Here is a 12,310-nt window from a genome sequence, read left to right on the forward strand (position 1 = left end):
TGCTAATTACCTTACCAGATGAACAGTGGGGATTTGTGTAAGCGAGAGGGTGAGAGATCAAAGGTAGCTGGGTTTGCTAGCTGGGTCAGGTAGCTGGGTCAGGTAGCTGGGTTAGCTAGCTGCACGTTTGACTGTGTTGAGTCAGATACTAATAAGCATAGGGATAATGGGGTCCTGGAGAATGACAACCCAGGTGGTTAACACAACTTTCATCATTTTCTCAAGCAAGCCGCCCTGAGGCCTAATTCAAAATCAAATCAAATTGTATTTGTCACATGCAGCAAATACAGAAGGTGTAGACCTTACAGTGAAATGTTTACTGACAAGCACTTAACCATCAATGCACTTTTAAGAAAAATAATGTAAAAAAAAAAGAAATAAAAGTAACATAATTAAATAGCAGCAGTGAAATAACAATAGCAAGGCTATATACAGGGGGTACCGGTACAGAGTCAATGTGCAGGGGGCACCAGTTAATTCCAATTAAACAATCAGATGGGTTAATTTTCAATCATTTTGTGAAAGAGATTTATTAGCTACAGTAGGAGTTTCCTATCAAGAATAGTAACAGCACTGTTGAACATTTACGCTTGTGGTTGTATGGCTTTCATGTCTGGCATCAAGGCTTATACAAGATATAATGTCTCTGTGGGGAAAAGTGAGTCTTTTCCCATAAGTCTTTTGTCCGTAAGGCACAGCTAGCTGTCTTACAAGTGGCTTTCACGTCTGGCATCAAGGCTTATACAAGATATAATGTCTCTGTGGGGAAAAGTGAGTCTTTTCCCGTAAGTCTTTTGTCCATAAGGCACAGCTAGCTGTCTTACAAGTGGCTTTCAGAAGGCCTGATCTGGTTTTTGAAATCACTGATTAGATTCAGTGTGACTAGATGCTGGTGACTACTCACCATTATGTCTAGGTTGACTAAAAAATGAAATGTTTTGAAGCTGAAACACTTTTGTAACACAATGTAACCAAGAATAATGATATGACGTTATAAATTCAACACATTGAATAAATTGACTGTGACACTGTCAGAAGACATGAGATCCAGCAAGTCAGGGATATCATTTTTATGATTATATAAACCAGAGGGGGTGGCACGCTTCTCAGTATAAACCTACCAGGACCAGACAAAATATGTTATCTGCAAGTTTGACAGCCAGGTAGGTCATAGGTCAAAATCGTCTTAAAAAGTCAGTCAGTCCCATTCCCTTCAAATCCGATCCAGTATCACCTTCTAACCTACAGACAACCAATCCAGTGTCACATTCTTACCTTTGGGGAACCAATCCAATGTCACATTCTTACCTACAGACAACCAATTCAGCATCACATTCTTACATTCTTACCTACAAACAACCAATCCAGTGTCGCATTCTTACATTGTTACCTTTGGGCCACCTATGGTGCTCCCCTGATCCTTGGTCATTAATCAAAGCAGAGAGCTGTCCTGACTTCAGCCCCCTCAGCCCACATCCCTTGAAGTAGCCTGTCCTCTGCAGCATTAGGAAATCATTTGCTGCCTGATTCAATAAGCCATCAGCCCGGCCCGGCCCAGCAGACCTAATGACATGAGAATATTAACCTCACCACCCCCAAGAGCGGAGGCTGCAAAGTTAGCACTGGATCTGGCCCGGGGAAGCTAGTTATTCACTTAACCAAGGCCTGTGTCCCGAATGGCACCCTACTCCCTATGTAGTGCAACTACTTTAGACCAGAGCCTGCTCGCTCATCATGGCTGTCTCTGCCACTAAAACCCTTAACCACTCGACTCTGTAACGCTATTGTAACACAGACACTGGGAGTCAGGAAGCAAGTACAGGGGTTGAATTTAATAATACAAAAAAAATATGGAACAATACAAAACAAGAGTAGCATCTGGAAATGAGAAGCATAAGTAATACTGCCTGGGGAATGAACCAAAGGGAGTGACAGATATAGGGGAGGTAATCATAGAAGGTGATGGAGTCAAGGTGAGTCTCATGACGCGCAGGTGCGCGTAACGATGGTAGTAGGTGTGCGTAATTGTCACGACTTCCGCCGAAGTTGGCTCCTCTCCTTGTTCGGGTGGCGTTCGGTGATCGACATCACCGGCTTTCTAGCCATCGCCGCTCCATTTTTCATATTCCCATTTGTTTTGTCTTGTTCCATACACACCTGGTTTTCATTTCCCTAATCACACTGAATGTATTTAGTCCTCTGTTCCCCTCCATGTCTTTGTGTGAAATTGTTTTGATGTTATGTGGGTATTGTTACGCGCCAGACTTTTGTTTATGTTCCGTGTTTTGGGCACGTTGTATGTACTTCTGTGCGTTCGTTTGGACCGGAATTAAAAGTGCGCCTGTTAACTACACTCCGCTCTCCTGCACCTGACTTCGCCTCCAGTACACACCCGTAACAGAATTTCACACCACCATGGAGTCAGTAGGAGCAGGTACCCCGGTTAGAGGAGTCGAGGAGCACATCCAGGAACACTCTGCCATGTTACATCATCTTGGTGCCATGATGGATCCCGTTGTCCAGACTATGGACCGCTGGGAGAGACAGGATGTCTCTCCAGTGCCTCGACCAGCGCAACCGGGGTTACCTCTACCCGTCCCGGCCGGAGCCAGTCCCAGTGGGATGCGTCTCTCCCTTCCCAGGGAGTATGATGGGACGGCAGCACAGTGCCAGGGGTTCCTGCTACAACTGGACCTCTACCTGGCCACCGTTCACCCAGCTCCCTCAGGAAGGGAGAGAGTGTCCGCCCTCGTCTCATGCCTCTCGGGGAGAGCTCTGGAGTGGGCAAACGTCGTGTGGGGAGAAGGAGACGTGGCGTTGGACCACTTCGAGGAGTTCACCCGCCGCTTCCGAGCCGTCTTCGACCATCCGCCCGAAGGTAGAGAGGCGGGGAACGGCTCTTCAATTTGACGCAGGGGACCACTATCGATGCAGCCTGCGCGAGGACGTACGACGTGAGCTGGCCTGCAGGGATGCCACCATCACCTTGACCAACTGGTGGATTTGTCCATCCGGTTGGATAACCTGCTGGTCACCCGCGGACATCCAGAGGGGGCTCTGTCGGTTCCATCTTCCAGCACCCCTGCTCCGGTGCCCATGGAGTTGGGAGGGGCTGCGCGTAGGGAGGCTGGAGGAGGGGCCATCACGTGCACAATCTGTGGCCGCAGAGGGCGCACTGCCGGTCGGTGCCGTGTCGGTCCCTCTGGGCGTCACTCATCCAGAGTATTTACTGGCAGCCTTGTTTGAATACATACATAGCTTATCTGTCTGAGTCCCTGATGGCACCCTTTTCCCTATACAGATGTAGGATCTTACATGAAGCCAGTTCACTACAGGAGGAAAATAATCAGGCAGAAAAAAGGAAATGTGAATTATTATGTGGATTATAATTAATGGACATTTTTGTAGGGGTTAATACATCGTATTGGTTGCCATTTGGGACGTGAGTCTGATGTACTAGATCTGGTGCTTGGAAGCTTGTCGTTGAGGCATTACAACCTCAATGTGGAGAACATGGCCTTTGGTTGCAGAGAGTGTTTCCACAAGCAAAGGCATCTCTGTGAGAGTCAAGAAATGATGCATTTCTGGAGCAAAATACAGTATTTTTTAACCAAGAAATATGACTTTAGTAATTTTAATATAATTATTTGTAATATGTTTTGCATTTTTCTTTCTCCTTTAGGAACTTATGTATTTGTAGTATTTGTGGAGAAAGAGGGCCATGAAGATGTTTTGAATTTTATTTATGCATTCATCACGTCTTCAGTTATCGTTCTCTCAACATCTTACTACTACAGTGCCTTCTGAAAGTATTCAGACCCCTTGACTTTTTCCACATTTTGTTACATTACAGCCTTATTCTAAAATGGATTAAATTATTTTTAAATCCTCAGCAATCTACACGCAATACCCCATAATGACTAAGCAAAAACAGGTTTGTCAGAATTTTTGCAAATTTATTACATACAAAAAACAGTAATACCTTATTTACATAAGTATTCAGACACTTTGCAATGAGACTCAAAATTGAGCTCAGGTGCATCCTGTTTCCATTGATAATCCTTGAAATGTTTCTACAACTTAATTGGAGTCCACCTGTGGTAAATTCAATTGATTGGACATGATTTAGAAAGGCACACACCTGTCTATATAAGGTCCCACAGTTGACAGTGCATGTCAGATGGAAGCCACTCCTTAGTAAAAGGCACATGACAGCCCGCTTGCAGTTTGCCAAAAGGCACCTAAAGACTCTCAGACCATGAGAAAAATGATTCTCTGGTCTGATGAAACCAAGATTGAACTCTTTGGCCTGAATGCCAAGTGTCACGCCTGGAGGAAACCTGGCACCATCCTTACGGTGAATCATAGTGGTGGCAGCATTATGCTATGGGGATGTTTTTCAGCTGCAGGGACTAGGAGACTAGTCAGGATCGAGGCAAAGATGAACTGAGCAAAGTACAGAGATCCTTGCTGAAAACCTGCTCCAGAGCAGGACCTCAGACTAGGGCGAAGGTTCACCTTCCAACAGGACAACGACCCTGAGCACACAGCCAAGACAACAAAGGAGTGGCTTCGGGACAAGTCTCTGAATGTCCTTGAGTGGCCCAGCCAGAGCCTGGACTTGAACCTGATCAAACATCTCTGGAGAGACCGGAAAATAGCTGTGCAGCAACGCTCACCATCCAACCTGACAGAGCCTGAGAGCATCTGCAGAAAAGAATGCGAGAAACTCCCCAAATACAGGTGTGCCAAGCTTGTAGCGTCATACCCAAGAAGAATCAATGCTGTAATCGCTGCCAAAGGTGCTTCAACAAAGTTCTGAGTAAAGGGTCTGAATACTTTTAAATATTTATAAATGAGCAAAAATGGCTAAAAACTTGTTTTTGCTTTGTCATAATGGGGTATTGTGTGTAGATTGATGAGAAAAAAATTGAATTTAATCAATTTTAGAGGTTGTAACGTAACAAAATGTGGAAAAAGTCAAGGGGTCTGAATACTTTCCGAATGCATTGTGGGTTATATTGGTAATGTTTTCAAGGCTGTCAAAACCCCAAACTTTACCTCATACCTGGAGACATTTCAGAGACCCCTGAAATGACGCCAAGTGAAATCTAATTTGACACTTGAGAAAAAAGTGTTGTGACATGTGTCAGTGCAGGATGGCCTTACTACCCCGTCGTCACAGGTTGAGGACATGCAACCTGAAATGCATGTAAACTAATGGCCAGAGTGAGTGACGTTTCCTCCAATAAGCCCAAAGTGTTTGCCCGATGTCAGCAGAGTTTATCAATACGCATGTCTGCAAATGCACTCGTCTATCGATCCATCCATATCTGTCTGTCCGCTCATCCTACATCACCCTAGCTGTCTGTTGTCATTCACAGGACTCGCTTTGAAGAAGAAGAAGGAGGAGGATTGGTTCAGGAGGATTTTTTAGCATGTTCTCCTCTGCATGGAAAAGAGTTGGGTGTTTTGACTTAAAATAGATGTATTTTGTATTTTAAAAGAAAAAAGCCGGCCGAATACAGACAGCATTCTCAGTAATGGTTACAGAAACGTTTTACCTGCGATGACTGTGATACTGGAAGTATTCACACCCCTGAGTCAATACATGTTAGATTCACCTTTGTCAGTGATTATGTATTTCTGGGTAAGTCTCTAAGAGCTCAAGTTGGTTGTGGTTCATTGCTAGACAGCCATTTTCATGTCTTGCCATAGATTTTCAAGCCGATTTAACCTCTAACTGCCTGAGCTACAGGCAGTTAGATTTGGGTATGTCATTTTAGGCAAAATTTGGAAAAAAAAGGGTCAGATCCTTAAGAGGTTTTAAGTTTTTCTTTAAAAACACCCTAGTCCTTGTCGATGACAAACATACCCAAACAGGACGCATGCTTTGGAAAATGTTTTATTCTGTACAGGCTTCCATCTTTTCACTTAGTAATTTAAGTTAGTATTGTGTAGTAAATACAATGTTGATCCATCCTCAGTTTTCTCCTATCAAACTCTGTAACTATTTTAAAGTTACCATTGGCCTCTGAGCCGCCCTGAGCTGTTTCCTTCCTCTCTGGCAACTGAGTTAGGAATGCCGCCTGTATCTTTGTAGTGACTGGGTGTATTGATATACGTTAGATACATACCATTGAAAGTGTAATTAATAACTTAACCATGCTCAAAAGGATATCCAATGTATTTTTTTATACATTTTTTATCTACCAATAGGTGCCCTTCTTTGAGAGGTATTGGAAAACCTCCCTGGTCTTTATGGCTGAATCTGTTTTGAAATTCACTGCTTGACTAAGGGACCTCACAGATAATTGTATGTGTGGGGTACAGAGATGAGGTAGTCAATGAAAACTCATGTTTAACACTATTATTGAACACAAAGTGAGTTCCTGTAACTTATTATGTGACTTGTTATGCAGATTTGTACTCCTGAACTTATTTAGGCTTGCCATCACAAGGGGTTGAATGCTTATTGACTCAAGACATTTCTGCTTTTCATTGTTAATTCATTTGTATTTGTAATACATAATTCCACTTTTACATTGTGGTATTGTGTGTAGGCCAGTAACACAAAATCTTAATTTAATCCATTAAATTGAGGCTGTTACACAACAAAATATGGAAAAGGTCCAGGGGTGTGAAAACTTTCTGAAGGCACTGTACATTAACCTTTAGTTAATGTAGAACGAGCTCTTATCACACCATAGTGCCATAAAACGTTCTATACCAATGGAAGGTAAAAGGGGGACACAAAATTGTGAACCTCTATAAAGAAATGCTATTGAAAAGCATTTAATATTTTGAAAATACCTTTGAAAGCTGTCATTTGTATTTTGTTACAAAATAAATTGTAGTGTAGTTCAGCTCAGTGTAATACAGCATACAAAATACTCAAAAGTAATAAATACGTATTTGAAATACATGTAACAGCAATACTGCCCATCTCTTATCGTAGCTCAATAACCCAGCATCAACTGTAAGGTTCTGCTTTTCTTTTCTTAGTCAACCTTGTGTTCTTTTTCTTTGTGTTCTGGAATGTGGCCCTGTTTCTTTGTGTTCTGGAACGTAGCCCTGTTTCTTTGTGTTCTGGAACGTAGCCCTGTTTCTTTGTGTTCTGGAACGTAGCCCTGTTTCTTTGTGTTCTGGAATGTAGCCCTGTTTCTTTGTGTTTTGGAACGTAGCCCTGTTTCTTTGTGTTCTGGAACGTAGCCCTGTTTCTTTGTGTTCTGGAACGTAGCCCTGTTTCTTTGTGTTCTGGAACGTAGCCCTGTTTCTTTGTGTTCTGGAACGTAGCCCTGTTTCTTTGTGTTCTGGAACGTAGCCCTGTTTCTTTGTGTTCTGGAACGTAGCCCTGTTTCTTTGTGTTCTGGAACGTAGCCCTGTTTCTTTGTGTTCTGGAACGTAGCCCTGTTTCTTTGTGTTCTGGAACGTAGCCCTGTTTCTTTGTGTTCTGGAACGTAGCCCTGTTTCTTTGTGTTCTGGAACGTAGCCCTGTTTCTTTGTGTTCTGGAACGTAGCCCTGTTTCTTTGTGTTCTGGAACGTAGCCCTGTTTCTTTGTGTTCTGGAACGTAGCCCTGTTTCTTTGTGTTCTGGAACGTAGCCCTGTTTCTTTGTGTTTTGGAACGTAGCCCTGTATCTTTGTGTTCTGGAACGTAGCCCTGTTTCTTTGTGTTTTGGAACGTAGCCCTGTATCTTTGTGTTCTGGAACGTAGCCCTGTTTCTTTGTGTTCTGGAACGTAGCCCTGTTTCTTTGTGTTCTGGAACGTAGCCCTGTTTCTTTGTGTTCTGGAACGTAGCCCTGTTTCTTTGTGTTCTGGAACGTAGCCCTGTTTCTTTGTGTTCTGGAACGTAGCCCTGTTTCTTTGTGTTCTGGAACGTAGCCCTGTTTCTTTGTGTTCTGGAACGTAGCCCTGTTTCTTTGTGTTCTGGAACGTAGCCCTGTTTCTTTGTGTTCTGGAACGTAGCCCTGTTTCTTTGTGTTCTGGAACGTAGCCCTGTTTCTTTGTGTTCTGGAACGTAGCCCTGTTTCTTTGTGTTCTGGAACGTAGCCCTGTTTCTTTGTGTTCTGGAACGTAGCCCTGTTTCTTTGTGTTCTGGAACGTAGCCCTGTTTCTTTGTGTTCTGGAACGTAGCCCTGTTTCTTTGTGTTCTGGAACGTAGCCCTGTTTCTTTGTGTTCTGGAACGTAGCCCTGTTTCTTTGTGTTCTGGAACGTAGCCCTGTTTCTTTGTGTTCTGGAACGTAGCCCTGTTTCTTTGTGTTCTGGAACGTAGCCCTGTTTCTTTGTGTTCTAGAACGTAGCCCTGTTTCTTTGTGTTCTGGAACGTAGCCCTGTTTCTTTGTGTTCTGGAACGTAGCCCTGTTTCTTTGTGTTCTGGAACGTAGCCCTGTTTCTTTCTGTTCTGGAACGTAGCCCTGTATCTTTGTGTTCTGGAACGTAGCCCTGTTTCTTTGTGTTCTGGAACGTAGCCCTGTTTCTTTGTGTTCTGGAACGTAGCCCTGTATCTTTGTGTTCTGGAACGTAGCCCTGTATCTTTGTGTTCTGGAACGTAGCCCTGTTTCTTTGTGTTCTGGAACGTAGCCCTGTTTCTTTGTGTTCTGGAACGTAGCCCTGTCTTTAATTTTTGTTCATTGATTTCACCGATGTTCATTCCTCACCTGGTCTCATCAGCTCCCTATTCAGTTCAGTTCTTTCTGTTTGTATGTGTCACGACACCGACGGATGGTGGCGCCCCTCCTCGCCCGGGCGGCGCTCGGCGGTCGTCGTCGCCGGGCTACTAGCTGCCATCGATCCTGTTTCAATTTCTGTTGGTTAGGTCTAGGTTAGGCACACACCTGTTTTGTTTTAGTTGTTAGTGGGGGGGGGTATTTAGTTGAGCTAGGTAGGTTTGTGCTTTGTGAGTGATTGTCTATGTCAGGACTGATGTCGTTTTGAGGAACGTATATTTTCCCTCTGCCTGTGTTTTTTTTTGCCGCAGAGGTTTTGTGGGCTGCGTCCCTGCTTAGTGGATCAGCGGGGTGTTTTTGGAGCATTTGTTTGTATGCGCCCTGCCCTACCGTGTTCAGACATTGTGGATGCCCATTAAAGTGTGTTCACGGACTTTCTGTCTCCTGCGCTTGACTCTGCCTCTCCTGCTTCCTTGAGCCAACCTTGACAGTATGGTTGTGAGGTTTTTTTTTTTTTTACTGCCTACCTGTGTTTTGACCATTGGCTGCCTGTGACCACGATTCCTGCCTTCTGCGAAGGCTTAATAAACATCTGCTGCGCTCTGCATGTGAATCTACACCTTTTTCTCCCTGAGTATTCATTACATCAACAACCCAACTTGGCTCTGGGAATGGGTTAAGTGACCCAACTGCTAGGTCAAAATAACCCGACATGTGTTCTGTCCAATATTGACACAAATTGAGTTGTTTTTAACCCAGTGTACAGGCTGCAATCGCAAGTCAATGTTATTTTGAAAATCTTGTATCTCTTTCCTGCAGTTAAATGACATAGTGGACTCATAGGTGGAATGTTATTCATATTTTTCATTGCTTCATAAATAATAATAAATAACACTTTCTATCATATTTCAGGTAAGACCCAGATGCAGACAGTGTCAAAGTAACAAAAGTGTATTACTAGTACAGGTTCAGGCAAAACGACAGGTCAAGGGCAAGCAGAGGTCAGTAATCCAGATCAGAATCAAAAGGTCCAGAATGGAAGGCAGTCTCAGGGTCATAGCAAGCAGGGGTCAGTAATCCAGTGAGTGTGACAAGGTCCAGAACGGCAGGCAGGGTCAGCGTAGGCAGAATGGTCAAAACTGTGAAAAACAGGAACTAGAACAGACAGAGCAAGGGGGAAAACGCCGGTAGGTTTCACGAAAACAAAACAGAGAACACAGGTATAAATAAACTGGGGATAATGGCGAAGATTGATGACACCTGGAGGAGGGTGGAGACAAGCACAAAGACAGGTGAAACAGATCAGGGTGTGACAATTTAAAGCAGAAAATCCAGTGTTTCCATGTCAAGCAGTTTTGTTATGTATATGCTCCCTTGTAAAATAGTCCCCTATAAAGTGTAATATTGGGATGCAAAACTCAAACTTCAACTATATCTGTTATGGTACAGGTGCCTTCTTTTTTTGAAAGCACATAAGCATGTGTGAGGTGTATGCTATTCTTTCAAAGTAGATTTGTTTAAGACTACCAAGAAACACTCTGCATGACCCTGATTTAGCTCACTGCACTGAAAGGTTAAATCTAGTGGTCATTATGTGTCTGATAAATGCATCTTATGCAGAGTATATTATCCCCTCAGCAAGGACACTTCCATTGTTTTGTAGGAAAACATCTACCATTTAAATAAACAAAGCCTAGTGATTTATGTTGAATTTTTATGATTCTTGGCTATGACTATTTTGCTTATTAATGGCTGCAGATAGCTTCAGGTTGCAGGTTAGTTAGGACCCATAGGCCTAGTTGGTGCCATTAGCCCCTGGGGAGAGACTGGTGTAACCCTCTGTTAAGGTAACAAGGCCCTAGGTTAATTAATATGAATACCTAAGGCCTTGTCCTTCCAGATAAACCAACCAGAGATCTAAACACATGTTCTAGTCCCAAATGGCACCCCATTCCCTATATAGTGCACTACTTTTGACCAGGACCCATAGGGCTCTGGTTAAAAGTAGTGTACTATATAGGGAATAGGGTACCATTTAAGACACATACTGAGATGGCGTAGTCGACATGTGACTGGGGTGAAGGCTGAGTGCAGTGCGGCATCCAGAGCAGAGAGTAGATGTCTCAAGGGAGGACGGTGTGCTCCTCTAGGTGAGACATAAACAAGATGGTGGACCCCGAGGTCCTTATTAAACTAAGAGGAGGAAGCTGAATGCACACACAGATCAATGCTCAACTCATAAATGTCCACAGGAAATAGTAATGGAGGATCTATTTTCAAACCTTATCCTGTCAATTAGTCAAGAAAATGTGTCATGGGCAATGGTGAGTGAATACTCAGACACTGATGGCATATTACTAATGAGTCAATGACTATGGAATAAGCGCAACAGTAAAAATGTAATGAAATCATGCAATAAAAAGCATCTTTCCTCTTGCTTATACTGTGCTATTTCATTAAATGTATAAAAAAAAGCTCATTATCTTTGAAAATGACAAATAGTTGTATGGAGCATATCGGTCACTATATTCTCCCTTGTAAAATTGTCCCCTCAATGGGACTTCCTGGGTAAATAAAGGTTAAATTAAATAAATAAAACCTAGCTACCACCCAGACTGCACTAAAAATGGTTGGGTCTCATCAGTCCCATGACAGTGAATTTAGATGATTAAATCAGTGGGTGCACGTAGCGGCGCTGACACAACAACAATTAATAAGCAACACCCAGTGCACCGCACCGCAGCTCCTTCTGCAGCTAATAACATTACACTGCAAAAATACCCTAATCAGACAGGTGGACAGGGATTTGAGAACACTTTGATTTGCTTACTGTGGAAGTCCGTACTATTGTTCTGCTGGGACTCAAAAACATGTGGGTAGGTTGTATTGTATTATATACAATTGGCTGCAGCCACAGTGTAAGGTAAGGTTCATACGCTATAAGTGTTATAAGTTGTCTATTTATCTTATTTTGGTACAACACTTACACATTATAGAGAGCTATTTCACCCAGATAAACATTCTGTAACAAGATATGCGAGCTTGTTGTCTTGTGAACACTTGTGAATCTCTCTCTCTCTCTCTCTCTCTCTCTCTCTCTCTCTCTCTCTCTTCCTCCTCCTCCTCCTCCTCCTCTCTCTCTCCCTCTCTCTATTACTCTCACACACACACAACCACTCACATTTAAAAGCATTTCATATGAGGTTGTCAGCTGCAGCCATTTGAGGGAATCAAATACCCGAAGCTTTGTGCACATTTCATGGCTTGAACTTTGTACGGACCCGGAGTTCCTATGAATGTCACAGTTCATCATTCACCCAGTTGGAAGCCATGCATTCTGTTCGAGAGAGAGGTAGAGAGATGGGGGAGAGACACCAGAGAGAGACAGAAAGAGAGAGGGACACCCAGCACACAGGGAGACAAACAACTACCTGGAGGTGACTGCATTCCGTCCCCCATATGCCCCCCTACACACAACTACAACAACATAACCAACAAAAACGGGTCACAACTCCTGCAGCTCTGTTAGATGCTGGGTATGTACATAGTCAATGGTAGGCTTTGAGGGGACACCTTTGGTATGTTCACCTATAGCTCATCTCTTGGCAGTAGTACTGTAGACTACTTCATCACTGACCTC

Source organism: Salmo salar, chromosome ssa28, assembly GCF_905237065.1.
Source record: "Salmo salar chromosome ssa28, Ssal_v3.1, whole genome shotgun sequence".
Classification (NCBI taxonomy): domain Eukaryota; kingdom Metazoa; phylum Chordata; class Actinopteri; order Salmoniformes; family Salmonidae; genus Salmo; species Salmo salar.